Below are 10,018 nucleotides of genomic sequence, written 5' to 3'. Positions count from 1 at the left end.
GCGCCTGGGTGGCTCAGTTGGTTAAGCGACTGCCTTCGGCTCAGGTCATGATCCTGGAGTCCCGGGATCAAGTCCCACATCAGGCTCCCTGCTCAGCAGGGAGTCTGCTTCTCCCTCTGACCCTCACCCCTCTCATTCTCTCTCTGTCATTCTCTCTCTCTCAAAAATAAATAAAATTTAAAAAAATTAAAAAAAAAAAAAAGAATTCCAAGGGTGAGGGGCACCTGGGTGGCTCAGTCGTTAAGCATCTGCCTTCCGCTCAGGTCGTGATCCCAGGGTCCTGGGATCGAGCCCCGCATCGGGCTCCCTGCTCTGCGGGAAGCCTGCTTCTCCCTCTCCCACTCCCCCTGCTTGTGTTCCCTCTCTCGCTGTCTGTCTCTCTCAAATAAATAAATAAATAAAATCTTAAAAAAAAAAAAAATCCCAAGGGTGAATGTTCCTTGCGTAGTTTGTATGCAGCATTTCAGTGGGTCTTCCCAGTGAGCTTACAATGTGGGTACGGCTTTTATGCCCATTGTAAAGCTGAACAAACTGAGGCTTAACGGGGCAGCAAGGCCACCCTGAGACCCTGTGCAGGCCCCCTGTGGCTTTGTGGCTTCCTGGGTGAGTTCACCTCCCTAATGCACCTGTGAGCCCGGGGGCTGGGCACGACCCTCAGAACTTTGGGAGCTTTTGTCCCCTGAGCCAGGCAGCTGCACAGTGGCCCGTAGAGACCTGGATCTTCTCTGCCGGGGTGCTGGAGGCCAACAGCTGGGGTGTGGTGAGGGGTAGCCGTTGTGGGCGTTCACCGCCCCAGGAGATGGCCTCACTGTCCCTACGGTGCTCACAGCACTGCAGTTTGGGCGGCTTGGGCTCCCGGCGGGGGCGGGGGGGGGTTGCTGGGCTCCCTTTGTGCCTGGCAGGTGCCCGACTTCCTGAGTGGGTGGACTCGGGGAGGGAAGGAGCGCGGATCCCTTCCGCACACTCTGGCTGCAGGCTCCGTTCAAGCAGTGTTGGGTGTGTCTGCAAAGTCCCGCTGCTGCCGTCACCAGGGTGCGACAGTGGGGCAGGAACTGAGGTGCCCACCGTGGGGCCAGCCTGGCCTCTAGGTGAGTGTTTGTCACCAAGCCATTCGTGGGTGGCATCCGACGGTCAGAGCAATGCAGAACGACCTTGGGAGCAGCTTGTCCGGGGGGCTCCGTGGGGTGTCTCGGATGTGTGTGGGGGGGACACTTGTCGGTGGTCACAGTGCTGGGAGGGAGGACTGGCACCTGGCGGGCAGGGATGCCCGGGGCTCTCTAACGTCCCATGGGCCCCACGGCTCCGCTCTGTGAAAGATGTTTCCCGCATCCCACGCACACCGCCAGTGTCCCGCCAGACATTCCTATGGGTGAAAAACTTGCTTAAAATGGTCCGAGCCTAGAACTGGACTCTGTTTTACATAACACACAGCATTTCTTCTTCTTTTTCTTTTTTATTTTTGCACAGTCTTAACAAAAAAGGAATCTCCAAGGCGTGCAGCTACAGCGAACATTGAGGGGAGATCGTCTTTTATGCAGTCTCGGGAACTTACTGAGAGTGTCCACTGTTCCAGACACGTCTTCCCCAGACGCGAGGCTACTCATGGTACTTGAGTGTCTGGTGTCACCTCACGGTACCAGCCTGCGTTTGGAAATGTCACATTTGTGGTGAGTAGACGAGCAGGTGCCCCAATTCCCAATTCCACTCCTTCACTTCGACCTCTGGGTACACGTGCCAAAGCATTTAATACAAAATGTGGTTTGATTATATATCACGTTCCTTTTATTTCTCCTTGATATCACAAGTGAAGGCATTATTATATTGATTTTTAAAGTTATATCTGCGAATAGGTCATATTGTCAGTTCACGTCATTTCTGGAGAGACAGGGAGGTGCCGCCAAGCATCTGTTATAGGACAGAAATGCTGGGTCCTCCATTTCATGGATGGGGAAACTGAGTCCAGGAAGGCCCCGTGACCTGCTGGCTGTCTCCCGATTCCAGGCCCGGGGGCTCTTTCTGCTTCCTCAACGGCCCGGCCCGTGGCTGCCCTCCTCCTCGGCCTGTTTTCTCATGACAAGCCCTGCTCCCTATTATAAAGGGGGAATGAAAGGTTTTTAAAAAACACGTCAACTTTTGTTTGTCATGTAATGGAAACTTCCTGAAAATCCAGCTAGGCCCCGGGCTGTGTGGGCCCAGCAGTCTAGCGGTGTCCGGGGCCTCTCCTGGCTGTGCCCTCCGCTCACTCTGGCCACACTCCCTCTGGGCCGGGCTGGAGCCGGGGGTGGGACCAGATGACCTCCTGTGACCTCATCTGGCCAACACTATTTTCTCCCTTTCTAGATTGTTTTTCCAATCACCAAGTGAATCTGAGTGAGACTCTCTCTCTTCTTTCGATGACTACCTTTCAACTCAAGTTATGGTTTTATAAATAATATATATGGCAAGTCAGTGCTGGGGAAAGGACAGTCATTCAGCTCTGAAATATTTATGGCCTGGAGTGTCTGCTTACTTTTCTTTGGAGTCATTTTTTTTAGCACGGCGTGACAGAAAGCGTGACAGCCCAGGACATCTTCGGGGGCGGTGGCGCAGATGGCCCTTCCAGCCAGGCTGCGGGGCCCATCCATCCTGCGGCCGACTGGGGAGGTGGCACCTCTGCCCAGGGAGCCCTCCCAAGCCCAGACCTCCTAAATTATCTCAGGGAAGGCTCTGCTCCAGTGACAAGAATCAGCACCACTGCCTTCGAAAAAGACGTTGCTTTCCAGTGTGCGGTTTGGATTATAACAGACCCTATGTCCGAGCTTTACTCAGATACGCTCTCGAATCCTTGGGCCTCTCCTCAGAGGTTTGCACTTGCACCCTCATTTTCCAGGTGGGGAAACTGAGGCTTATCAAGGTTAAGGAATTTCTCAAGGTCAATGCCATCCTCCAGTAGGAGCCTGGATTTTCACCCAGCCTGGCTGACTTCTTATCTCAATCTTTTCTCCTTATACCAGGCTGCTGCCCAGCCTCATCACTTAGCTGCAGCTGGGGGCCAAGGAATGGACTGCAGATCACTTTCTGCGGCTGCGCGTGCCTGTCTGCAATGGTTTGAAATGCTAGGGGCCTTGGATCTGGGAATAGCAATCTGCACTGAACAGCCGGGCTTGAATCCCAATCCTAAAGCAATGGATGCATTCCTGCATGTGCTGAAGTGGGGCAGATGGTGCTAGAAAGACCCATAGAGTCATCTTGTCCGACTTCCCATGTTACAGGTGGGAGATGAAGAGCCTAGCAGGGGTAGGAATTTGCCCAAGGCCACAGAGACAGCTGGAGCCCATTGGTCATAATGGTGGCTCTTGGAGTCCAGTCATCTGGTCAACCTCATCTCCCTCCCATTACCCTTCTTCTTCCAGAGGAAAACCAACACTTGGAAGGGGAAAAGCTTGATCAGCATCACGCAGTAGATGAATATAGAGCTGTGTACTTCCTGGGTTTGGCTGAAAATCCATGAGGGAGTTAAATAATTTTGAGACTGTGCGTGAGGAAAAAAGAATTCCAGGGCATTTCTAAACTAATTGGACCATGGAGTGGGCTGTAGTTAATACATGATAGATATTTAATCAATGATCGGACTGAGTGGTGAGGCCAGGAAGATCTCACACCGTTTCTCCACCTGGAAGCACAATTTCCTATAGGAAAAAGACGCTTATATTCCTGATAGTTGGTGACTCTAGGCACCCCGAGGGCAGGGCTGGTGCTCTGTTATAACTGGGGCAGGCAACAGAGCACAGTTGTGAAATCAGTCGGGGATAACATTTCTGAAAAAGTCCAGTTCAGCCCTGAGCCAGAGGGAACTGTCGGGCTGTTCTGCCTTTGGACTGGTTCTCCCTGTGATAGATAGTCTTCAAAGACGGCCCCCTCCGTGAGCCCCCCTCCTGGTGTTCATGCCCTCCTACCGCCCTCTCCCCTGAATACGGGCTGGCCCTGTATGCACGAATAGAATGTATTGGATGTGACCAAGTGACTTCCAAGGCCACGTCAGAAGATCCTTCTCTGAGATGAGCCCTCCACACCAGCTAAGAAGCCACCACTAAGATCATGTGCAGATATGGTGAAAAGCCAGGGCCTGTGGAAGGAGACTCTCCTTGCCCTTCCCTCTGGACAGCCCTCCCTCACCTGGAGTCATGCTTACACCTCACCTCTGCCCTTGGTTTCTGGCCATCTCCCAAAACGTGTGGCCAAGAGGCCCCAGAGTGTCCCTGGGGGATCCACAATGGGAAGGAGCAGGGCTATGCAAACAGCTAACTGGTTGGTACAAGATGAGCACAAGAATAGAGCAATTCTAGACACTAGGATTGAAATTTGACATTGCCACGACAGCCAAGCCTTGATCCATGCACTTGTCTCTTCAAATAGGAAGTAGACGGTACACAATACAACTGTCGGGCGCCTGGGTGGCTCAGTTGGTTGGGCGACTGCCTTCGGCTCAGGTCATGATCCTGGAGTCCCGGGATCGAGTCCCGCATCGGGCTCCCTGCTCGGCAGGGAGTCTGCTTCTCCCTCTGACCCTCCTCCCTCTCATGCTCTCTGTCTCTCATTCTCTCTCTCTCAAATAAATAAATAAAATCTTTAAAAAAAAAAAATACAACTGTCAACTTGCGAGGTGTGTCATATTTGACCTGAGCAGCCTTCTGGTCATGTGCTGAGGGACCACATATTGTCCATGATGACCATCTAGGTTGCAAAGCAGAGTGTGAGCCTGTACTATGCCTTTGTTCATCCCCTTTGGGAGGAGACAAGCCTGGGGGAAATACATGCCATTGGTAAGTGCAGTGGGGGCTGGTTCTCAGGCCCCATGCTCACTCCCCTGACCCCTCAGCTGGCTGTATTTGTGCAGTGTGGAGTATACAACTGCCCGTGGTAAATAGGAGTTGAGGCTTGCCCCCGTACTTGAAGACTTGAGCAGCCTGACCTCTTCTTCTTTGTAGCTAGACCCTTGGAGGCTCGGAGCTTGTCTCATAAGAGAAACTTGACTCCCTGTCTCTCAAGGAAAAGAACTGAAGGATCCAAGGACTTTGCATATCTTTTCGTAAGACAAGCTGGTGACATTAGACTCTGGGATCAATGACTTGATTTTCACTTAAATGCATAAGACCTCAAGTAGCAAATTCACTTGGGCCAGGGTTCTTCGAAACATCTGAGGAAGAGTCAGAAAGCTCATTGGACCCCAAGTACTAACACTTCCAGAGGCCAGGAGCCAGCTGGCTTTGCCTGGCTGGGAGGTAGGCCCCTACCTAGTTGCCCCTGGGGGTTGCTTAGGGGAAAATGCCAGGTCTGGGGTGGATAATTCCAGTACAGCTCCGGAGTCTGGCTTTGGAGGTGTGGTTGTGCCAGAATTAATTAAATCCTGGCACACAATTCAGGACAACCCACTTCTCAAGGGGATACCCTAAGAGCCAGCGTCTAAATCTTGGGCTGGAGGGAGCACTTCCTGGAGGGACCCCCTGACTGTCAGGCATGGGGGCCCGCAGGGAGGACCTGCCCTGGCTCCTTTAAGGCTTTGGATCCCTTTGGTGAGGGTTGCATTCTTACATTTGTTTTTTATTTAAATCAGTTAGCATAAAAACACATACTCACCAGGATCATTTGTGAAACATCTGTTTATGATAGTTATGTTTGGGGCCCTTATAAAAAGCCATCACTACTCAGTAAAGAGGGCAGAGGAATGCCCCTCCCCCCCAACACCCCCCCCCCCAAAAGTGTCTACTCTCCAATCCCTGGATCAGGTGAATAGGTTACCTAACGTGGCAAGGGAGAATTGAGGTTGTGGATGGAAATTAAGGTCACCGATCAGCTGATGTTAAGATAAGAATTATCCGGCATTATCCAGGTGGACCCAATGTCATCTCAGGACCCTTTAAGGCAGAAGAGGAGGTCGGAGTTAGTGCTTTGAAGATGCTACCAGCTGGCTTTGGAGATGGAGGGGGACCATGGGCCACGGGAGGCGGAAGTCACAGAAGGAGGAAGAGGTAAGTGGATGAGATTCTCCCCTAGAGCCTCCAGAGAGGGGGACGCAGCCGTGCTGACTCCTTGAATTTAGTGGAGTGAGGCCCATGTCAGATCTCCGACTCCAGAACCGCAGGATAATCAATATGCATTGTTTGAAGCCACTACATTTGTGGTAACTTGTTACAGCAGCCGGAGAAAACGGGTCCAATGGGGCGCAGAGAGACTTCGTAACTCGCCCAAGACGGCACAGTATTAAGGGCTATCCGAGATCAGCCTGACTCCAGAGCCTTTCTCATCTCTGCTCCACACCGTCTCCTGCTGGTGTCTGCAGTGACCTCAGTGTGGGGGCAAGAGAGGGGAGAGCACCCCCCTCCCCACACTGGGAACCTGAGGAAGGGGGTGGAGAGACGCAAAGCAGGGAGGGACGAGTGACCCTGTTGGCCATAGGCGGGCTCCCCTTCTGGCCATAGCTCTGAACAAAACTCTTCCTCGGCTCTTCCAGCAGCTCGCCCGTGGCCCCAAGCAAGGCAGGTTCACTTGCAGGGCCCGCATCAGAGCCCTGGGCGCCCCCACCAGCAGGGGGGTGCATGCCTCCCAGGGAGGCGGGGAGGGATGCGCTGTCTCTTGGACAGAAGATGCCCTTTGGTTGTGGGTAAGATGTAGGTTTGAATGCCCACGTTGAGTAATGTACTTAGTTTCCTTGAACGTCACCTTCCTTATGAGGAAAAAGGGGGTGATCATGTCCACCTGACTTTGGGATCCTGGAGTGGGATCCTGCTGCTCCATCCACGTCAGTTTTCTTTCTCGTGAATTTGTGACTGTTGCCTGGTACTGCTTAACCTCATCCCAGCTGCCCTCCAGCCCCGAGCAGGATGCTCCTTTCTGACTCCCACCGAATCTTTCTTACAGATTCGGATACCTCCCAGGGCCAGCGGGGTCCAGGAGCCCAGGACAAGGGCTCTCTCCCCGTCCTAGGGCTCACGGCTGGGCCCTGCGCATGGTAGTCAAACGTCACCTTCCCGGGGGGGAGAGGGGCCCTTCCCTGGTCATCCTGCTGCAACTTTCACCCCCGCCCCACCCCAGACGCCTCATGTCCCTTTCCCTGCTCAGCACCTACTGCCGTCTAGCCTGTTATATTTTTATTTTACTTCTGTATCTTGCATAGTTTGTGCCTCTCGCTGTAGAATTTTAGCTCCATGAGGAGAGGGACTTCGTGAATCTTCTTCACCGAGGTGTCCCCAGTACCAAACACAATGCCTGGTACAAGGCAGGTGCTCAAAGCACATTTGTTGAGTGAGTGAGTGATGGAGTGAATGACAGGAGTGAATGAAAGCTGTCCTCTCCGAACGTGATTCTCCCCCTGAGGCATCACTGAGGGCTGGGGACTTTGGGGACTGATTTTCTCACAAAGCCAGCAGCAAGTGTGGGGGGCTGGGGGTCTTTTAGGAGGCTGGCCAAGGCAGCTGTGAACTGAGCACTCGAAATGGGCGTGACACAGCTGACCTCAGAGGCGAGAAGGACACTGAAGGAGTCCTTGGCCTCCAAGTGACCTTCACCTGGGGGTACCTGAGGTTATTTATAGCCCGAGTGGCCTGTATTCTCCATTCTGAAGGAGCAGAGGACCAGGAGTGTGAACTGGATAAGGAGCTTGGGTAATGGGCAGTGGTGAGGGGAGGGTCTGGGGACCCTGGGGTGAATGGGGGGTGGGCAGAGTAAGGGGAGCAGGACCTGGAATCTCAAAGGTTAGGGCAGCTCTAGAAGATCAGGTCCCCAGAAAGCAGGCTCTGGATGGAGACTTGTGTGCAGGATGGTTAATGGGGATGCTCCTGGGATCAGTACCTGGGAGGGAAGGACAGCAGCGGGGGTCAGAGGGAGAGCCGGCCTCACAGCCAGACCTCAGCCAACCTCAGGGCTGGGGCTGGGCCTTCACAGACCCACACTCACAACTCATGGGCGCGGGCTGCCCCTGGAAGGGGTCTGGCCTGGGCGGTGGGGGAGCTCTCTTCAGAGAGGGTAATGCTATCACCTTCCCAGCAATTGGGGGATAATCCCTCAGACTTTAGGGGGACTTTTGGGAAGAGAAGCAGGAGCTGGGGTGAGTGCAGGTAGGTGGGGGCAGAGGGGGCCTCTGGGCCTGCCAAGCTCTGTAGCCTGCCTGGTGTGTGGCCTTGAGAAATCCTTCTCCCACTCTGATCTCCAGCTTCCTCGATTGCACAGGGGGGTGGCTCGGGCGGTGGGGCGCATCAGAGGAGATGTGGGTGTTAAAGAGCATGGCCACATGCAGACAAGGTCAGCAGGAGGCCCCAGAGCCTCCATGGGGCCAACTGCACGTGCAGGAGCCAGACTTCGTCCGGAATGTGTTGCCGAGGGTTGCGCCTTCCGGGAGGTGGAGAGCCTACCTCCTTCCTTGGAGATGTCGAGGGGGTCCAGGGGTAGCCCTCAGGGTGGGAGACACTGGGCCCCATTACCCCACTGTGAAGCCCACAGGGGGCTCTTGGCTGAGGGCAAGTGAGTGAATATATAGCCAGAGAGCTTCGTCAAGGCCAAGCCCGGGAAACCAAGCCCCAGGTCCCCTCAAAGCCTGCACAGCCAACCCAGGATTGGTAAAAACAGCAATTATGAGCTGTGTTATTAAAGGCTGCAGGATTTTAATTAACAATGGAATTACCGGGCCAGGGAAGGGATAATGATGGATGGCTGGAAGGCAGTTGGGGCTGGCTGCTGTTACAGCCTCTCAGCCCCTGCTAGGCCCGGGGAACTGGTGGGGCCTCCACCCCCCACCCCCCCAGCTTTCTGGTCACTAATGAGAGGCATTTGCAGAGAGCTCAGGGCCAGGCTGGTCAGAGGGGGTGACGGTGTGCTCCTAGGGGGCATCGTTCACCCCAGGGCTCCAAGGCCTGAGTGTGGGTTAATGACGGGCTCAGATAGGGGTGTTTGCAGGCAGGGCCGGGATGGGGAGCCCAGCAGAACCCAGGGACCACCAGCTACAAGGTCTATTAAGAAGGAGGCTGTTCTCCCCACTTGGGTCTGTGACTAGCCCCCCAGCATCTCCCAGGCCTCCTATATAGCCGGTACCCAGGTCCTGCCCACATGCAAGTTAATGAGGGCCCAGAGATTCTCATCACGTTCAAGTTTCAAAACCAGTGAATTTGAGGCCTTTGGTTTTCAGACCTTTTGGTTTGTTCATTTCCTGCCTCAGCAACCCTCGTTTCAAATGAAATCTTACCAGGAAGGTATATGAACCCAACAGAGGGCTCTGTCAAGGCCAGGGATGGGGGGTCTGAACCCCTCCCCTCTTTCCCACACAGCATCTAGGGCTGCTTCAGACAAATGCAATTTCTTTTTTTTATTTTAATTTTTATTTATTTATTTTTGTGAGAGAGAATCTGCGCATGAGTGGGGGGAGGGGCAGAGGGAAAAGCAGATTCCCTGCTGAGCAGGGAGCCCCATGCGGGGTTCGATGCCGGGATCCCGGGATCATGACCTGAGCCGAAGACAGACGCTTAGCCGACTGAGCTACCCAGGTATCCAGAGACAAATGCAATTTATTCTCTGTCGCCAACACCTTCCCCTTCTCTAACAGCCCCTGGATGGTTCAGATGGTGGCCTGAGGCCTACGGGACTGGACTGGGCAAGGCAGGAGCTGAATTCCTGAAGATTTGGACCCAGGAAGGACAGACTGAAGAGAGTTTTGTGGATGATACTTGGGGTAACGAGGGCGGGCTCTGGAGCCAGACCGCCTGGGCCCAGCTCTGCAGGGGACTCATACCGTGTGATGTTGGGCGAGTTACAATCCTTGGTGTGCCTCAGTCTCCTCAGCTGTGAAATGGGTGTGAGGCAGGACTCTGAGACTCTCTTCAAAGGGCAGTGCAACAACCCCCCACCCAATGTCACCTTATGGAATGTTTAGTTCTGCTCTGATGTTCCTGCCCCCAAGCGGCCCCTCCGTGTTGGACTTATAATCAATGTTCAATTAGAGTTTATTAAATGAGCAACAAGAGAAGTGGAGTGGGGTCAGATAGTTCCTAGG

General features: G+C 53.8%; 1 long non-coding RNA gene across 2 annotated transcripts in view; it reads left to right on the top strand.

Annotated features, from left to right (window-relative positions):
- Positions 1-4,593, top strand: part of LOC145721393 (uncharacterized) — a 40,675-nt gene extending 36,082 nt beyond the window's left edge. Inside the window, exons 1-3 of one of the 2 annotated variants that reach the window (XR_014145066.1) lie at positions 949-1,088; positions 1,468-1,667; positions 2,994-4,593. This is a non-coding gene — a long non-coding RNA (uncharacterized LOC145721393). Of the gene's footprint in view, positions 1-948; positions 1,089-1,467; positions 1,668-2,993 lie in introns of those variants that run through there. The other variant, XR_014145067.1, reaches the window with a different exon arrangement.
- The last annotated feature ends 5,425 nt before the right edge of the window (positions 4,594-10,018 follow it).

The sequence above is a fragment of the Leptonychotes weddellii genome, chromosome 5 (assembly GCF_054177405.1).
Source record: "Leptonychotes weddellii isolate Sample4059 chromosome 5, ASM5417740v2, whole genome shotgun sequence".
In the NCBI taxonomy this organism is placed as follows: Eukaryota; Metazoa; Chordata; class Mammalia; order Carnivora; family Phocidae; genus Leptonychotes; species Leptonychotes weddellii.
Note: the sequence above shows the minus strand (reverse complement) of the source record. Positions and strands in the feature narration are given on the sequence as shown.